The sequence below is a fragment of the Rattus norvegicus genome, chromosome 13, assembly GCF_021556685.1.
Source record: "Rattus norvegicus strain SHRSP/BbbUtx chromosome 13, alternate assembly SHRSP_T2T, whole genome shotgun sequence".
Lineage (NCBI taxonomy): Eukaryota > Metazoa > Chordata > Mammalia > Rodentia > Muridae > Rattus > Rattus norvegicus.
The window spans coordinates 62,762,880-62,782,357 of record NC_141546.1 but is presented as its reverse complement, the minus strand read 5'-3'; positions in this window follow the sequence as shown (position 1 = coordinate 62,782,357).

Here is a 19,478-nt window from a genome sequence, read left to right as displayed (position 1 = left end):
AATATTGTGACTTAAGTTCTCCAGCCCTGGAAGAGCCACTAAACACAGCAAAATTTATGGTTATTATTGTAAATTTCCCTTGTTTAGTAATACTACTACACTGAGTAATTAGTATAAAATAGACACATATATTTCAGGATCACAGTTGCAATTTTTATATAATAAAGAAATATATCACACATTGGAAGCAAATGGATGATAAACCCTCCTGAACAAGAGGACACTAGTGGCAGCTGGCACATCACCTTAAAGCAGTTCTCAGCTTTTCTACTGCACTATACTTGAACAGTTCCTTACGTTGTGTCGATCTCCAAACATGGAGTTATTTTGTTGCTACTTTATAAGTGCAATTTTGCTAATTTTAGAAATAGTAAATAACTGACATACAGGATATCTAACCCATGTAAAAAGATCTCTTGAACAATAGATTTGTGACCCCCAAGTTGTGAACCAATGCCTTAAAGTAACACTAGAGCTGTTTTAGTTTATCTAACTTACAATGTGCTATGTGTTTAAAATTAATAATTCTCTTATTATTTTACATATGTAAGTGATTATGTAACAGTGAAAGAATAATCTATGATGTCAAAAGTAATACAAATATTAAAAAAGTAATAAACATTCATGACAAGTTATATTATTTGATCAGTTCAAATGTTTATCTTACTACTAAGCAAATATATTTAGCTCTTTCCTATATTCCTTCTAACCTCTTAGTATGCACTAAAGGCAACATCTTGCAAAATGTATTTAAAGGTGGTTACACATATGTTTCTAGAAAATAAAAATATTTCTCAAATCTAATATTTCTCTCATTATGGAATTCTTGTACTTTTTTTGGTTATATTTTATACTACCTAATCGTCTAGGTTTTTAGAGACCCATTTTCATTTGTGTAAAATAGACACATGATAAATTTTATACATTTAAGATGTGACACATTTTAAATATTACACATACACATGTACAGGCTGTTATTGTTCAACAATGGTTATGTCCATTTCAGTTTCATAACTGGTTTGTTTCTACATGTTCTCCTTCTGACTCTTTCCAAGATACATTGAACTGATTTTCCTCATTTGTTGGCATTTGTTACAATGATTTTATTTTTAAAATATCTTTTTCTCCTTACACAGAATTGAAAACTTTCTCCTTACCACTTGTGTAGTGCTTGTGTGCAGCAATGCTTCTCTTGGAGCTTGTTTGCTGCCACTTCTCCACTAATAACCTTCTGTGTACTTTGAGTGAGACCACTGTATATGAGTTTTTCCAAATGGGCTCGTGACAATGTCACAGATTCCCTTTTTTTCAGTGTGTTCAAGAGATAGATCTTGTGACACAAATGGGCACATCTTTATTCAGCACTTTTTCTTGCAACCCTCCCTGTTCCTGATTTGAAGATATTCAGAGATCTTCTGCAGTTCTTCTGAGTAAGACTCTCTTTTAATTCCTGGAAACCTCTGTATATTGGAAGACTCATGAAAATTATGGTTACATTGACTTCTTTTTAAAATATTTTTATTAGATATATTTATTTACTTACATTTCAAATGTTATACCCCTTTCCTGTTTCCTGTCCATAGCCCCCATTCCCTCCGCTCCCCCTCTCCCATAAGGGTATTCACCCTTACTGCCCCCCCCCCATATTCCCCTGCACTGGGAGTCCAACTTTGGCAAGACCAAGGGCTTCCCCTTCCACTGGTGTCCCAACAAGGCTATTCTCTGCTACATATGCAATTGGAGCCCTGGGTCAGTTCATGTATAGTCTTTTGGTAGTGTTTTAGTCCCTGGGCACTCTGGTTGGTTGGCATTGTTGTTTTTATGGGGATGCAAGCTCCTTCAACTCTTTCAATCCTTCCTTTAATTCCTCCAAACAGGGTCCCATTCTCAGTTCAGTGGTTTGCTGCTAGCATTGACCTCTGTATTGGACATGCTGTGGATGTGTCTCTCAGGAGAGATCTATCTATATCCGGTCCCTTTCAGCATGTATTTCCTAGCTTCATCTTATTCAGAATTTCTTCACCTGTTTGATTGTTTTCCTCTATTTCTTTAAGAGATTTATTTGTTCCTCTTTAAGGGCTTCTACCTACTTGCCTGTTTTTTCTGTATTTTGTTCAAGGAGTTATTTATATCTTCCTTGAAGGACTCTACTATCTTTATGAGATAGAATTTTAGATCATCTTCCTGATTTTCAGGTGTGTTGGTATGTATTCAGGGCTTGTGGTGGGAGAACTGGGTTCTGATGATGCCCACAAATATTGGCTTCTTATTGTATGGTCTTGAGCTTGCCTTTTATCATCTGGTTATCCCTAGTGTTTGCTGGTCTAGGTAACTTTGTCTGGAGTCAGCCTCTTTTGTTTCTAGGTTGCAACAGTTCTCCTGGTATGCCTGTGATTTTGCCTGTAGCAGACCTCCTGTGTAACCTTCTAATTGGAGGATATTCAGAGGATCAGAGAGACTGCTAATTTGTTGCCCTGGTTGCAGTAGATCTTCTGGGAGGCCTTCAGACTGTGGGACTTCAGAGGGGCAGTCACACTGTTGTCCTGTGTGAAGTTGTTTTTCAGGGGGTGTCAATGGACTGTGGTTTCTGTTTCTTTGAATGCAGCTACACTCCGGGGATGCTTTCAGTCTTTTGGGCCAGTTGCCCTGCATGCCTCAGAGTCCTTGGGAAATTGTCAGAATGTGGTGTTAATTGCCCAGTTGCCCTGTGAACAGAGGAACTCCTAGGATGCCTTCAAGCTGTGGTGTCCTGGGTGCAGTGGATCTCCTGGGATGTTCCTGCTGTGGTGTCAGATGCCCTGGGGGCAGCAGATCTCCTAGGATGGCTCAGGATATTGTATCAAATGCTCTGAGTGCAGCGGTTCTTCTTGCATGCTTCAGATATGATGTCAAATGTTCTGGGATCCTCTAGTATGCATCAGGATATATCGTCTTCTGGGAAGCAATCTAGCTAGCAGTTTGTCCCAGCAGAAAGGACTGGATGGGAGGGGATTGGTATTCTTTGCATGGGGGCTTTTGGAGGATGTTGGGTCCCAGAGTCCACTGGCCCTCAGAGGCAGCTATGGGAATTTGGGGGTAGGAGTTCTTACCAAATGCTGAATGCATTGGATCTTCTTGTATGCCTCAGGATGTAGCCTCTTCCTGGTATTTTTAAATTTAATGATGTTTTTAAATAATAAGATTTTTTATCATGAATCAATACTATATCAAAATATATGTGTTTATGTACACACATATATATTCTATTGTCTTATTGTCTTGTCTTGAATTAATAATAAAACAATAGATTCACATGGAAAAACTGAATTTCCTCATGGCATATGCTGTATAATGGATAATTCTCGATTAATACAGACATACAAGAGCTAAAAATATAATAGTTTTGCAAAGCATGTAGAATAATTGTGATGGTTAACTTAAACTGTAAATGCTTCTGTTCTGCTTATGAATGTATTTTGTAGAATGAACTCACTTTCAGAATGAAGAAAACACTATAATTGTGTTGTAAATATGAATTTAATACTCTTACAAAAATCTTCTTGTGTTGAGCATGTTTTTGTGTCATGAAGTTATACACAACATAAATTGTGTGTACTTGTATTTATGGTAAATGATAAAAAGCATTTATGCCATAATTAGGAGCATATAAAATTTTATGTGAGTGTTAAAACATGCTATAAATTATCAGGTTTAACACATACAGATATGAATCATGACAGTGCCTGGTGAAGTGCCACAGCTCTGCTGAAACAAATTGAAGAATATGTCCACCAGTGACTTTCATCCACTCTCTTCAGCGTCATTGAAATGATCCTATTTTTCCTTTTCCCATTCTTAAGGTAGGTCGCATTAGTGTATAAAGAGGTAATGAAATGATATTTCCCTTCAAATAAAATAGATGATTTACATTTCCTTTTTATGTGGACTTAATTTTAATTTGTACTGATTTGTCACTAAACATTTTTTTTTAATTTTCTTGAGACAGGGTCTCTTTATGTACCTTGACTGTCCTGAAATTTGCTTTACATATCAGATTGTTCTTGAATTCAAAGTCTTTCACCTCCAACTCCTACTTCCTGTGATTAGGCTTGGGAGGGCATAATTTTTTTCTCTTATACATTTCTCTTATACTGCTGTTTCATTCCCTACACTCCTAAGAGTAATACTCCCATCTCCAATTTACCTCAGATCGCTCTTTCACTCCAACTGCCCAAAGTGTAGTACTCATAGGGAATAGGAAATAGAGTAGGATTTTTATGGGAAATGTAAAGTGGGGATAGGAATAGAAGGTGTCATGCATGGGGCAGTGTGGAGGGACAGAATAGTGACAGGAATGACTGAAATTGGGAGGCACTTGGGGGTGATGTAGAAACTTAGTACAGTGGAAACTCCCTGGAATCTAGGAGAGTGACCCTAGTGAAGAATCCTAGTAGAGGGGGATGTAGTGTTTGAACCAGCTATCTTTCATAACTGGGCAGGTGTTCTTGCAGTGGGACTACAACATCGGCCCATCCACAAAACCTGGCAACTGTATTTTTATCACAGGATACTGTCTATAGCTACCATCATTTCATTAAGCTAATAAAATTTGTGTATGCTTGTACACAGAGAAAAATACGTCTCATCATTCATGAAAGAGCCTTTTTGTGTGTTTGATTGATCGATTGCAGTTGGTTGAGCTCAGAAAACAAAGACATACTTCGTGAAACGTACAGAACAAATGTGCATTATGGTCTGCCAAGCTCCTACTGCCACAATCTATAACACAATGCCTAAACCAAGGTTTAGAAACATCAGCAAGGAGTGGTGTAAAAAGGTGGCAAAAAGGTTGTAAGAGCTAGAGTACTTAATAGATCATTACTAAAATTTCTCCTAAAAATGTCAAGAAAGCTATACTCAAGAAATCTTATTTATTTATTTACTTAATTTCTTACTTATTTTCATATTCTGGATTTTATTCCCTTCTCAGTCCACCCTCCCCTGAGAGTTCCACATCCCATACCTCCTTCCTGCTCCCCAAATTCCCTGACCCTGTCTCCAGAAGGATGTCTCCATCCCACCCACCCCACCAGACCTCTAAACTTCCTGGGTCCTCCAGCCCAATGAGGGATAGGTGCATCTTCTCTGACTGAACCCAGACTCAGGAGTCCTCTGCTGTGTATTTGTTGGAGGTCTCATCTCAGTTGGTGTATGCAGCTTGGTTGATCCAATGCCTAAGAGATCTCAGGGGTCCAGGTTAATTGAGACTGCTGGTCCTCCTACAGTGTTGCCCTCCTCCTTAGCTTCCTCCAGCTTTCCGCAAACTCAACCAGAGGAGTGAGCAGCTTCTGTTTGTTGGTTGGGTGCACATATCTGCATCTGACTCTTTCAGCTGCTTGTCGGGTCTTTTGGAGAGCAGTCATGGTAGGTCCCTATTTGTGTATGCCCCATAGCTTCAGTAATGGTGTCAAGTCTTAGAGCCTCCCCTTGAACTGAATCCCACTTTGGGCCTGTCGCTGTGCCTTCTTTTCTTCAGGTCTTCTCCATTTCCATGCCTGAATTTCTTCCAGACAGGAAGAATTACGGGTCAGAGCTTTGGCTGAAGGAGAGCAACCCCATCCCTCACTTGATGCCCCATCTTTCTGCCTGAGTGGATTCAATAAGTATTCTCTCCCCATTGTACAGCCTTTCATCTAGGCTCTCCCCTTTAATTCCTGAGAATCTCTCACTTCCAAGGTCTCTGGTACATTCTAGAGGGTCCTCCCCACCTCCTTCCTCCTGAGGTCACCTGTTTCCACTCTTTCTGCTGGCCCTCAGGGCTCCAGTCCTTTTCCCCCCACCCAATACCAGATCATGTTCCTGTTTTACCCTATCCCCATCCCATTACCCTTCCCCGTCTCTGCCTCCCTCATGGGTCTGAGTTACTGCATTCAGGATGACTATTTTTAATTCTGTCCATTTGTCTCTAAAACACAGGGTATCTTTGCTCTTAATAGCTGAGTAGTATTCCATTGTGTAAATGAATCACATTTTCTGTATACATTCTTCTGTCCTGGAACATCTGGGTTGTTTCCAGCTTCTGACTATCACAAATAAAGACACTATGAACATAGAGGAACATGTGCCCCTGTGGAATAGTGGGGCATCCTTTGAGAATATTTCCAAGATTGTTGTTTCTGCGCCTTTAGATATGTCTAGTTCCAATTTTCTGAGAAATATCCAAATTGATTTCCAGAGTGGTTGTACCAGGTTGCAATCCCATCAGCAATGGAGGAATGTTCCTGTTTCTCCACATCCTTGCCAACATGTGTTGTCACCTGAGGTTTTGGTCTTAGCCATTCTGACTGGTGTAAGGTAGAATCTCAGAGTCATTTTGATTTGCATTTCTCTGATCACTGAGGACTTTGAACATTTCTTCAGGTGCTTCTCAGTCATTCAAGATTCCTCTACTGTGAATTCTCCGTTTAGTTCTATACCCCATTTTTTATCGGGTTGTTTGGTATTTTGGTGGCAAACTTCTTGAGTTCTTCATATGTTTTGGATATTAGTCCTCTATCAGATGTGAGGTTAGTGAAGTTTATATTTCCCACTATGTGAAATGCTAATTTGTCTCACTGGCTATATCCTTTGCCTTAGAGAAGTTTCGCACTTTCATGAGGTACCATTTATCAATTCTTGATCTTAGAGCATGAGCTTTTGGAGTTCTGTTCAGGAAATTTCTGCCTGTGCCGATGAGTTCAATACTCTTTCCAACTTTCTCTTCTATTAGATTCAGTGTATCTGTGTTGAGATCCTTGACCCACCTGGACTTGAGCTTTGTTCATGGTGACAAATATGGGTCTATTTTCATTTTTCTACATACAGACATTCAGTTAGACTGACACCATTTATTGAAGATGTTTTCTTTTTTCCATTGTGTATCATTGGCTTCTTTGTCTAATATAACTGTCTAACCATATCCTGAATAATGAAACACCAAGGACAATCCTAACATAGAAGAAGAAATATCACTGGGCCTACACTAAGTTCTACAGAGAATTTTGCACAGCTGAGAGAAGAAAATCATTCTTCATGAAGCATGGGTCCCTTAAATGTCTATCCAGTACCAAGTGCTCAACCACAGAAGCATGTTCATATAAACCATATTAAGTAAACTCTGAAGGTTGAATTTATTCATCCATGTATAATACTAATACTAATACTATTTCTAATACTAATATTAATTAGGACCATAAAATTTTGAGAGAGCAAAGTACAGGAGTCATGGCAAGAGACAGAAGGCAGAGAGAGAGGAAATATTACTATTGTGTATTTTAATTAACAATAACATAAAAACTTACATATATTGACTTTAATAACACGATAGCTGTTTGTCCTTGTACTTCCTCCTGTGAGTATTTTGTTCTCACTTCTAAGAATGACTGAAGCATCCACATTTTGGTTTTCTTTCTTCTTGAGCTTCATATGGTCTGCGAATTGTTTCTTGGGTATTCAATCTTTTGGGCTAGTATCTACTTCTCAGTGAGTACATACTATGTGTGTTCTTTTGTGATTGGATTACCTCACTCAGAATGATATTTTCTAGTACAGATGAGGATGCTTTCAGCTAACCATTGGACTGAGCACAGGGATCACAATGGAGCATTTAGATAAAGGACCATAGGAGCTGATGGCGTTTGCAACCACATAGGAAGAACATTATCAACCGGCCAAACACCCCCCATTCCCTGAGCTCCCAGGGACTAAACCACCAACCAATGAAACCAATGAATATACACGGAGGGACCCATGGCTCTAGCCACATATGTAACAGAGGATGGCATTGTCTGGTATCAATAGAGATAAGCCCTTGGTCCTGTGAAGGATTGTTTCCTCAGTGTAGGGGAATATCAGGGTGTTGAGATGGGAGTGGCCGGGTGGGAGTCGGAGCATCTTCATGGAAACAAGGGGGTGACATGAGGGGGAAGAGGATAACATTTGAAATGTAAATACATAAAATATCAAATACACATTTAAAAACCATGATATTTCTTTTTGAAATTTACTCAAGAGAGTGTTTCTTACTTATTTCCCTGTTCTTGGTACTCTTTGGGCCTCCTCATCCATCCAGACTTCATATAAAGGTTTTTGCCCTGATTTATTGTATCTATTTTTGTTGTGTTTGGTTATTGCCTGTTTGGAGGCAGGGAGGGAATTTGTGGGAGAGAGAGGTTATGGGGATGCTGAGAGAAGTGGAGTGGAAACTGTGATCAGGATGGATTATATGAAGAAGAGTTAAAAAAATAAAGTTTTTATTAACTGTAACTATTAATTTTATTTTCTTTTATTTGTTTTTAGAATCATATAAAATGTTTTTAAATGTCATAATGCTTTTCTATTGTGCTTTCTGCAAGCTTTTTTTCTTTCAATGACATCCTGACATTAAAAATATTTTAATGCCACTCTGAAGAGAATTTTACCTAATGATTTTGCTAATTTTTTCCTAATTTGTAGTTTCCTCTACTCTTTCTATAACTTTGGAATCAGGAGAAATTATTAATTAAAGTATGTATTTAATACTGATAAATCGAAATGTTAAAAAGTACTAGTGAATATTGTTTCACAACTTAAGAGGGAAAGAGTGATTACTGCTGTGAGTTTTCTATGACTGGTGTGAGCAGTATCCAGTGTTGAAAGTCTTACTAAATGTTGAGGAAAATGAAGACATTGTGAAATTTCGTTTTGAAAATATAGGATTTCAGGTAGGGAGCAGTGATGATAGGCGAAAAGATGAGTGAGACAAAGAAGGAAGGTAGGAGAGGTGAAATTACCAAGCATGACAGGGGAAAATGGAAGGAGAATAAGTGGGGAGGGCAACAGAAAAGAGAAAGAGAATTCAAGAGTAAGAGAAGAATATACCAGGAGTGTGTTAAAACTAGATTATAGTCATCAAAGCTCAAGGTATTGTAGGAGTCAGCAGAGATGGAGTATACCAGGAGAACAGGACCTACCTAATCAACTAAGCAGGGTTTATATGGGCCCACAGATTTTGCCCAACAATCACAGGGCCTTTGAGAGTCTGCACCAGGTTTTCCCGTTTATTCATTATGGCTGTTGCCTTGATGGCTTTGTGGGATTCCTAACAGCTGGGGTGGCTGAATATCTGACTCTTGATGGAACTTGTGACTCTTACTGGGTTACCTTTTTCAACCTTGATATGAGATCTTTGCCTTGTCTTATTGTATCTTGTTTTGTCCCATTTGGTGTTTGTCTCTTAGAGGCCTGCTCTACCGTGAAGGGACGTAGATGAGGAGTGTATCTGGGGAAGCAGCAAGGTAGTGGAGGGCCTGGAGGGGGAAAGGAGAAGAAACTATGTTCAGGATATATTATATGAGAGAATAATTTTTCAAGAAGAAAGAAAAGAATAGAATATAGAAGTGATGAATATTACAATTGCAAGTGTTTGGAAGGGATCACACCTTGTTTGAGAGCAAACAATGACAATCTTTCCTCAGTATTTATATCTTCAACTATATGTATACATTAAAACTAGTAGCATTATATAGCTACATATTTTTTAGAACTTCATCTCTAAATTCCACTGTGCTTAGAAAAATATCACCTTTGAAAAAAGAATTCCATGGTATTATTCTTGGGTCAGAAAATATGATGGCTATTAATTTTATACTGTGAGTTAACAAAAGACTTTGTGAGCAAGACAAGTCCAAAGACAGGGGTATTCATGGCAGATGACTTATTATTGTTAGACCCATAGACATTCAAGGAATACAAGAGCTTGATATTGGAAAAGGTTCTTTTGTGCTTCTATCTTCTGAGTCCCAAGATAGGATTATGCTATTTCTTCCACAACAGGTAAATATTAACTTTCAAATTATAGGAGGCATCCAAATGTCAAGAAAAATCAATATACTTTATATTTTGAAGATTTGCTATATATACTTTTATTGGTTATTTTATTTATTTACATTTCAAATGTTATCCCTTTTCCTGGTTTCACCTTCCCCAACCTCAATCCCATCCCCCTTCCCCCAGCCTCTATGAAGGTGCTGCCCCACCCACCAGCCCACTCCCACCTGGCATTCCCCTACACTGGGAAAACAAGCCTTCATAGGGCCAAGGGTCTCCCCTCTCAGCAGAAGGCCCATCCTCTGCTACATATGCAGTTGAAGCCTTGGATCCATCCATGTGTACTCTTTGGTTGGTGGTTTAGTCATTGGGAACTCTGGTGGTATCTGGTTGTTTGATAATCTAGTTCCTCCTATGTGGTTGGAAATCCCTTCAGCTACTTCAGTCCTTCTTCTAACTCCTTCATTGGGGTACTGGAGGATTTGACAAACAATTTATCTTTACAGTCTATCACTGGGATTTATTTTAGATATACCATGGCTCCTGGCAGAGCTGTATCATTCCACATGGTACACATGCACTTGATTTATACACACACACACACACACACACACACACACACACACACACACGCACACGCACACACACATGCACACACATATATGAATATATGTTCGTATTTTATAATACAGTTTAAAATCATTTATTAATCCCAGTTTTAGTCATGTCTAGAGATTGTTTTTTTCTGTGCCAGTTAAGAACATTTTGAGAGGTACCTATAACAAATAGATATGGGATTAATATGGAATTTCATTTCACAATTTTTCTATGAACATGTATGTATTGGTCAATATGAACCAAAATAATCTAGTAAATTATAATAAACCCAATATACATAATCCTAGGCACATTACTAAAAAATTCAGGTTTTCAAGTTTACATGTCATCAATTACATTGACTCGACTTGATAAAATATTTTGAAACTTTCATTATTTTGCTGCATTTTCAATGGGTCAATTTGGCTTATTATTCATTCCTTCTTTAACATTGTTAATATAAGTCTAATCTAATTTTTGATCTTTATCTTTTACTAAGAACTTTCGTTAACAGGAGTTCATAAACTAGCTACAGTGTTTTCCCCTCAGGTAGCCTTTATGACAGTCTGCTAACAGTGAAACAGTTCTGGAATGAATGCTTTTTCACTTGAAATAATAAAATACCACTAACAACATCAGAAAACTTAAAGAATTCTGCCCAAGGCTTCACCCTTTTCTAATATTTCAGTGCCACACAGGGATAATTAGAGTATTAAACTTTGCCTTTTAATAATGATATCTAGTCTCAAAACTCACATTTATCTCAATGAATGTTTTTTCACAGAGTAACATAATTCTTCAGTTTGCTTTGCCCAGACTCTGAGCTTGCTGTTTTTAGGCATTGTCTCATGATGGCTAGGCACAATGGCAGTTCCTTAGGATTTTGCTTTCAGGAAACTATATATATTTAGGACTACACTATTCTCAGTCTGTATTTAGGAAGGAAACAAAGCCTGTGTTTTCCTACCCACAGACATCTTGAACTATCTACTAATGAGTTGATATTTGGATTTAAGAACACTGAAACATATGCTTACTTTAGTGCTTACCTCTCACATGATGTTTGGCTTGTGTATTTTCACGTCAACATTGTTTCAATAGCCATACCTAAGCCCATAGATTCATTTCATTTTTGCCTACATCCTACATTACCATCAGACTGTGGTTCAGCATGTTAGTTTTATTGCCAGAATTCACTAAAGTTTTACTACATCAAAGTTTCTGATATTAAAAATGAATTTAAGGATACTTGATGACCATCCCAAGAACCACCTAATAGCTTCTCAACTTTTAGGAGACTCATCATCTCTAATTAGTCTTCTCTTCAATAATAAAATACAAGTGAAATTTACATACTGTACCTATTATCATTTCCTTATTAGGTATACAATTTCACATTTATATTTTATATTTGTTAGGTTACACCCTTTCAAATCAAATGTCAGAATGATGAGGGATTTTACAGACTAACTATATGCTTGTACTACATTATTGTTTTGTCATTGTTTTCATTTGTTGTTGTAGGAACCCATTAGCAGTAATAGTTCCATCCATAGCTAATCAACCACTGTGATGAGAGATAGGCAACATTTCATTGCTACCTAGAGTACAGCTGTAGAATCATTCCAATTCATACACTAATTGAACTAATACTAAATCCTCCTGTTTTAAGTTTTTCTCCACCTACCATGTATGTAACAAGGAATAATGACACCACATGCCTATATGATATTAGTAATACTGATTTCAGAGCTTTAGCAGTCGTGTCTGTAAGTCTGATGAAATTTGTGCATGATAGTTATGAATGAACCTTGGAAGGAAACGAAGTAGACAATCTCAGGAAATCTTTGCTTTTTGTATGAAAAGGTCTTCCCTAAGGACAAATTCCGGATGCGAATTTATATGTTCAGTGACATTTGATCTTGTTAACACACCACTCACATTTGTAGATGCAGTTTATCATCAGCTTATAAACATTAATTCTGTAGAAACATACTTATACATTTTATTTTTAAGTGGTTCTTAATGGCCACAAGATATCTGGACATCTCAGGCTAAGTATGCAACTGTTTCCTTCTAGTTATCTGTGACACTTCAAGTTCTAGTTACTGCATTTGGAAGAGACTTGAGAACATTTTCTTCTCTACTATTTAGCCTTCTCCACTATAAAACTACTTTCCTTAAATGAAAATTTAAAATTATGACACTCTTTATGTTTTATAGCTCAATTGGATTGTTTTTCAGTATTAACTTTATAGATAACAGTATTCTGTCTCAATATAAAAGGCTGGCCACTTAAAAATATCCTGTAGTATTTAGAGAATCTAGACTTTTCCCCTTTCTTTTCTTCTCTTACTTCCTTGCTTCCTTCTATCCTTCCATCCTTCCTTCCTTCTTTCCTTGCTTTGTTCTTTTATTTCTTCATTTCATTCTTCTCCTGTTCCTCTTTTTTAAAAATATTTTGAGACACTTCTTTCCGCAGCAGATGGGGATAAATATGGAGACCAATAGTCAGACATTATATAGAGAGATAAAGAGTGGGGTGGGGGAAGGAGACAGAGAGATCTTGGAACAATCAATGCCAAACGTGATATTTCGATCAAATCCATCTCCTCAGACCTCAGGGAAATCTCTGAGAAGTGGGAGCAAAGAGTTTAAGAATCAAAAGAGATTGAGGAAACCAGAGTAAGACCCTGTAAATTAACTAAGCAAAAGTCATATGGATTCATAAAGACTGAAGTGTCAAGCACAGGGCCTTACTCTGCATGCATTTATAGTGTGGCATTCAGTTTAGTGCTTTCATGGCATTTCTGAGTGTGATAATCAGTGGCTCCCTTATTATTGTGCCTTTTGTTGGACTTCTTTTCCTTCTGTTGATTTGCCTGGTCTAACTTCAATGTGATGGTGTTCATCTTATTGTAATTTATACTATTGTTTTGACATTTTTTAAAAAGGAATTTTATCCTTCACTCCGACATTCCCTTCCCAAAAGGCTACTAGGATACATTGGTATTTGAGATGAAGATTGATAATTTGGATGAGAACCAACCTTTTGAAGTAAAATTACCCATTATTTATAACTATATTTTATAAGTATTAGGAGCAATAAAGTAATTTAATTTTTCAACTAATATATGTCATCAATTTGTTATATAGTTAATTACAAGTTTAGTATAATATTTTTATATGTAATTAAAATTCTAGTTTAACCTGAAAGAATGTGTTAGAGTATAGTGTTTAGTACAATTTTGTCCTCATATTTTTGATGTATATATGGAACATATGTTCTTATTTATGGAAATAATTTATTGCACTTAGTTAAAATTTATGCTGACAATATAAAATAAATTTTACATTATATTATAATTTTTGTACACAGTAATCATTATTTTTATGAACAGTAATTTTCCCATCAACTTGAGAATAATAAGCTATTATTTTACATGGGGAAATTCAAAGATGACTCATCTGTATAGGAGCAATTTGTCTTGGGCAATGCTTAAACAGTAACTTGTCATTGATGTATATATGTTGGTGGCAGTTTGAGAAGCAAAGTTGCAAGGAATGAAACAAAGGCACTACATTAGTAGATTACTGTCATATGATCTGATGAATGGAATTATCAATCCAATATTAAAATAAAAAATATCAGTCAGATACCATTTCTTTCTGTAGAACTATAAAACTTTCAGTCATTCACAATTATGGAAATAGTAAATCACACTTGGTAGTTCAAGTGGCCGTCTGCCTGTGCTTGCATGTGTGTATACTCCTTATGGTTTTATTAATAGGTAATAGGATAAAGGTAAACATAAAAAATGACCATAATGTCTAATATGGTAAATTAAATTCAATATTTATACTGTCAGGATGGTAAGAACTTTGCTAATATTTTCTTTATATATTTCTATGTTATTTTGTAGTTTGCTTCAATGTTTTACCTCAATGAATGTTGCTATAAATGTATTTATATCAGCTTAAAATTACTGTGACCTAATCTATTACCCTTGAAGATTTTCATAATGGTAATATTCCTATGCATTAGCTCTACTCATATTCAATATGCAATGATTTCTGATTTTAGTTTCAAAATACACACACACACACACACACACACGTATGTAATCAAACTAGTTTTGTAATAAAACTGAAGTTATATGATTTTGGTCATATTAACTATGACATAAAGGATTCGTGCTATCTCCAGACACCAAACACAGATAGTATTGATTATATCAAGAAGTGCTTGCTGAAAGGAGCTTGGTATAGCTGTCCCCTGAGAGACTCTACCAGAGCCTGGCCAATACAGATGTGGATTCTTGTAGTCAACCACCGGACTGAGCACAGGAACTCCAACGGAGGAATTAGGGGAAGAACTGAAGGAGCTGAAGGGGTTGCAATCCCATAGGAAGAATATCAATATCAACAAACCAGATGCCCCAGGGCTCGCTGGGACTGCACCACCATCCAAAGAATATACTTGGAGGCACCCATGGCTCCAGCTGCATATATAACAGAGGATTGTCTTGTCTACCATCAGTCGGAGGGGAGGCCCTTGGTCCTGTGGAGACTTGATGCCTCAGTGTAGGGGAATGCCAGGGCAGGGAGGCAGGAGTGGGTAGGTAGGTGGGGGAGCACCATCATAGAAGCAGGGTAAGGGGGATGAAATGGGGATTTGTGGAAGGGAAAGCAGGAAGGGGAATAACATTTTAAATGTAAATAAATACAATAACCAATAAAAATATTTTTTAAAACAAAACATAAATATTTTGATTTAAAAATTATTTATGTATTAATGATGAGTGTAATTCATCACAATATAAATTATATTGAACCTTATCCACTAAGAGTATGTATGGAGAGCTGAAAGCCAGCAGTCAGGAGTGACTACACACAGGAAAGCAGAGGTAAGGTCAACTTTTCTGCCCCAAGAGACCTGTCTGGTAGACTCAGGACACACAAAGGCAGAAGTCCTCTGGAAACAGGCACTTCCAGTTTCAGGCTGTGGCCAGATCTTCTCTAATCCCATCCCACAGCTCCCTTCTTCCAAATCCCCTGGGAGAGAGACCTGAACACTCAGAAGTGCAGGCAATTCTGAGACTGCAGGGCCGGAGAGACTGCCACGTCTGCCCACCTTATCCCACATCCCTGGCCTAAGAGGAAACAGCATAGTACCTCTGGAAACAGGAATATAGAAGCAATCAAGCTGCAGAAGCCCCAAAGTCCAGATCTGCACCCAGATCTGAACTGAACTGGTTAAACAGCTCCCTGCACCCAAATCCCACGGGGAGTGGGAGAGCCAAACCTTCAGAGGAACAGACACTCCTGAGAAACCAGAGGAGACTAGTCTCTGCGCACATTGCCGACCCAATAGGAAAACATCTAGTGCCATCTGTCCCCTTTGGGAACAGGGACCTAGGTGCAGTAGGAGCAGGACCTTTCTGGCTTCTGCCCTCATGGAGAGCTGAAAGCTAGCCTCCAGGAGTGACTGCATGCCTGAGAGCAGAATACTCTCTTCCCATAACTGGCTGAAAGAAAACAGGAAAACAGGTCTACAGGAGCGCTGACACACAGGCCCACAGGAGGGTCAAGTGACCATCAGAAACAGCAAGACAAGCTAACACCAGAGACAACCTGATGGTGAGAAGCATACTCAGGAACCCAAGCAACAGAAATCAAGAATACTTGGCGTCATCAGAGTCCAGTTCTACCACCAAACACTGGATATCCAAACAGACTGGAGAAACAAGAGCTAGATTTAAAATCACATTTTATCATGATGATGAAAGACTTTAAGAAGGTCATAAATAATTCCATTAAGGAAATAAAGGGCAACACGAGTAAATAACTAGAAGCCCTTAAAGAAGAAACACACAAATCCCTTAAAGAACTACTGGATAAAACAACCAAACAGAAGAAGGAAAGGAACAAAACAATCCAGAAGTTAAAAATGGAAATAGAAACAATAAAGAAAGCACCAAGGGAGACAACCCTGAAGATAGAAAACCTAGGTAAGAGATCAGGAGTCATAGATGCAAGTATCACCAACAGAATACAAGAGATAGAAGAGAGAATCTCAGGAGCAGACAATACCATAGAAAACATTGACACAACTGTCAAATATGATGTAACACAGAAAAGCTCCTAGCCCAAAACATACAGGAAAATCCTGGACACAATGGGAAGATCAAACCTAAGGATAAAAGGTATGGCCTAAATTGAAAGGCCAGTAAATGTCTTCAAGAAAATTATAGAAGAAAACTTCCCTTGCCTAAAGAAAGAGGTACCCAGAAATATACAGGAAGCCTACAGAACTCCAAATAGATTGGACCAGAAAAGAAATTCCTCCTGTCACATAATAGTCAAAACACAAAATGCAAATAAGGAAGAAAGAATATTAAGAGCAGTAAGGGAAAAAGGTCAAGTAACAAATAAAGGCAGACCTAACAGAATTACACCGGATTACTCACCAGAGATTATGAAAGCCAGAAGATCCTGGACAGATGTCATACAGAACCTAAGAGCATGCAAATGCCAGCCCAGGCTACTAAATCCAGCAAAAGTATCAATTAACATTGAAGGGGAAACCAATATATTCCAAGACAAAACCAAATTTGCACAATATCTTTCTATAAATCCAGCCCTACGAAGGATAATAATAAATAGCAACACTCAACACGAGGAGGTAAGCTACACCCTAGAAAAAGCAAGAATGCAATCTCCTTGCAACAAAGCCAAAAGAAAAGGAGCACACAAACATAAGAGCAACTCCAAAAATGAAAATAGCAGGAAGCATCAATCACTATTTTTTAATAACTCTCAACATCAAAAGGACTCAATTCCCAATAAAAAGACACAGATTAACAAACTGGATATGTAAAAAAACCAAGCAATTTACTACCTACAGGAAACACACCTCTGAGACAAAGACAGATACTATCTCAGAATAAAAGCCTGGAAAACCACTTTCCAATCAAATGGTCTGAAAAATAATGCTGGAGTAGTCATTTTAATATTGAATAAAATCAACTTTCAAACAAAAGTCATCAAAAAGGTAAAGGAGGACACTTCATATTCATCAAAGGAAAAATCCACCAAGATGAACTCTTATTTTTAAATATCAATGCACCAATTACAAGGTCACCTACATTCATAAAAGAAAACTTACTAAAGCTCAAAGTACACATTGCACCTCACACAATAGTAGTAGGAGAATTCAACACTCCACTCTCACCAACGGACAGATCAGAGAAACAGAAATTAAACAGAGGCATAGAAAGACTAACAGAATTTATGAACCAAATGGACTTAACTGATATTTAAAGAACATTCCATCCTATAAGAAAAGGATACACCTTCTTCTCACAAGCTCATTGTATCTTCTCCAATATTGACCATATAATCAGTCACAAAACAGCTTCAACAGATACAGAAAGAGAAATAATCCCATGCATCCTATCAGACCACCACGGGCTAAAGCTTGTCTTCAATAACAATAAGGGAAGAATGCCCACATATACATGAAAGTTGAACAGTGCTCTACTTAATGAGAACTTGATCAAGGAAGAAATAAAGGAAGAAATTAACGACTTCTTAGAATTTAATGAAAATGAAGATACAACATACCAAACCTATGGGACACAATGAAAGCTGTGTTAAGAGGAATACTCATAGGTCTGAGTGCCTGCAGAAAGAAACAGGAAAGAGTATACATCAGCAGCTTGACAGCATACGTAAAAGCTCTAGAACAAAAAGAAGCAAACATACCCAAGAAGAGGAGAAGGCAGGAAATAATCAAATTCAGGGTTGAAATCAACCAAGTAGAATCAAAAAGGACTATACAAAGAATCAACAGAACTAAAATCTGATTCTTGGAAAAAATCAACAAGATAGATAAACCCTTAGCATGACTAACCAGACGGTACAGAAAGGGTCCAAATTATCAAGATCAGAAATGAAAAGGGAGACATAACAACAAAACCTGAGGAAATTCAAAAAATCATCAGATCCTACTACAAAAGCCTATATTCAACAAAACTTGAAAATCTGGAGGAAATGGACAATATTCTAGAAAAAGACCTGGTACCACAGATAAATTAGGAACAGATAAACCAATTAAACAACCCCATAACTCCTAAAGAAATAGAAGCTGGCATAGGATCTCATAAAACTACAAAGCTTCTGTAAGGCAAAGGACAGTGTTGTTAGGACAAAACTGCAACCAACAGTTTGGGAAAAGATCTTTACGAATCCTACAACTGATAGAGGGCTTATATTCAGAATATACAAAGAACTCAAGAAGTTAGACTGCAGGGAGACAAATAACCCTATTTAAAAATGGGGTTCAAAGAATTCACAGCCGAGGAATGCCGATTGGCTGAGAAGCACCTAAAGAAATATTCAACATCTTTAGTCATAATGGAAATGCAAATCAAAACAACCCTCTCACACCTGTCAGAGTGGCTAAGATCAAAAATCCAGGTGTCCGGAAATGCTGGCGAGGATGTGGAGAAAGAGGAACACTCCTCCATTGTTGGTGGAATTGCAGACTCGTACAACCATTCTGGAAATCAGTCTGGAGGTTCCTCAGAAAATTGGACATTGAACTCCTGAGGACCCAGCTATACCCAAAAGATGCCCCAACATATAACAAAGACACATGCTCCACTATGTTCATAGCAGCCTTATTTATAATAGCCAGAAGCTGGAAAGAACCTAGATGCCCTTCAACAGAGGAATGGATACAGAAAATGTGGTACATCTACACAATGGAATATTACTCAGCTATCAAAAACAACGACTTTATGAAATTCATAGACAAATGGATGGAACGGGAAAATATCATCTTGAGTGAGGTAACCCAATCACAGAAAAACACACATGGTATGCACTCTTTGATTAGTGGATATTAGTCCAAATTCTCAATTAACCCTAGATGCACAGAACACATGAAACTCAAGAAGGATGCCCAAAATGCGAATGCTTCACTCCTTAAAAAGGAGAACAAGAATCCCCTTGGGAGGAAATAGGGAGGTAAAGTTTAGAACAGAGTCAGA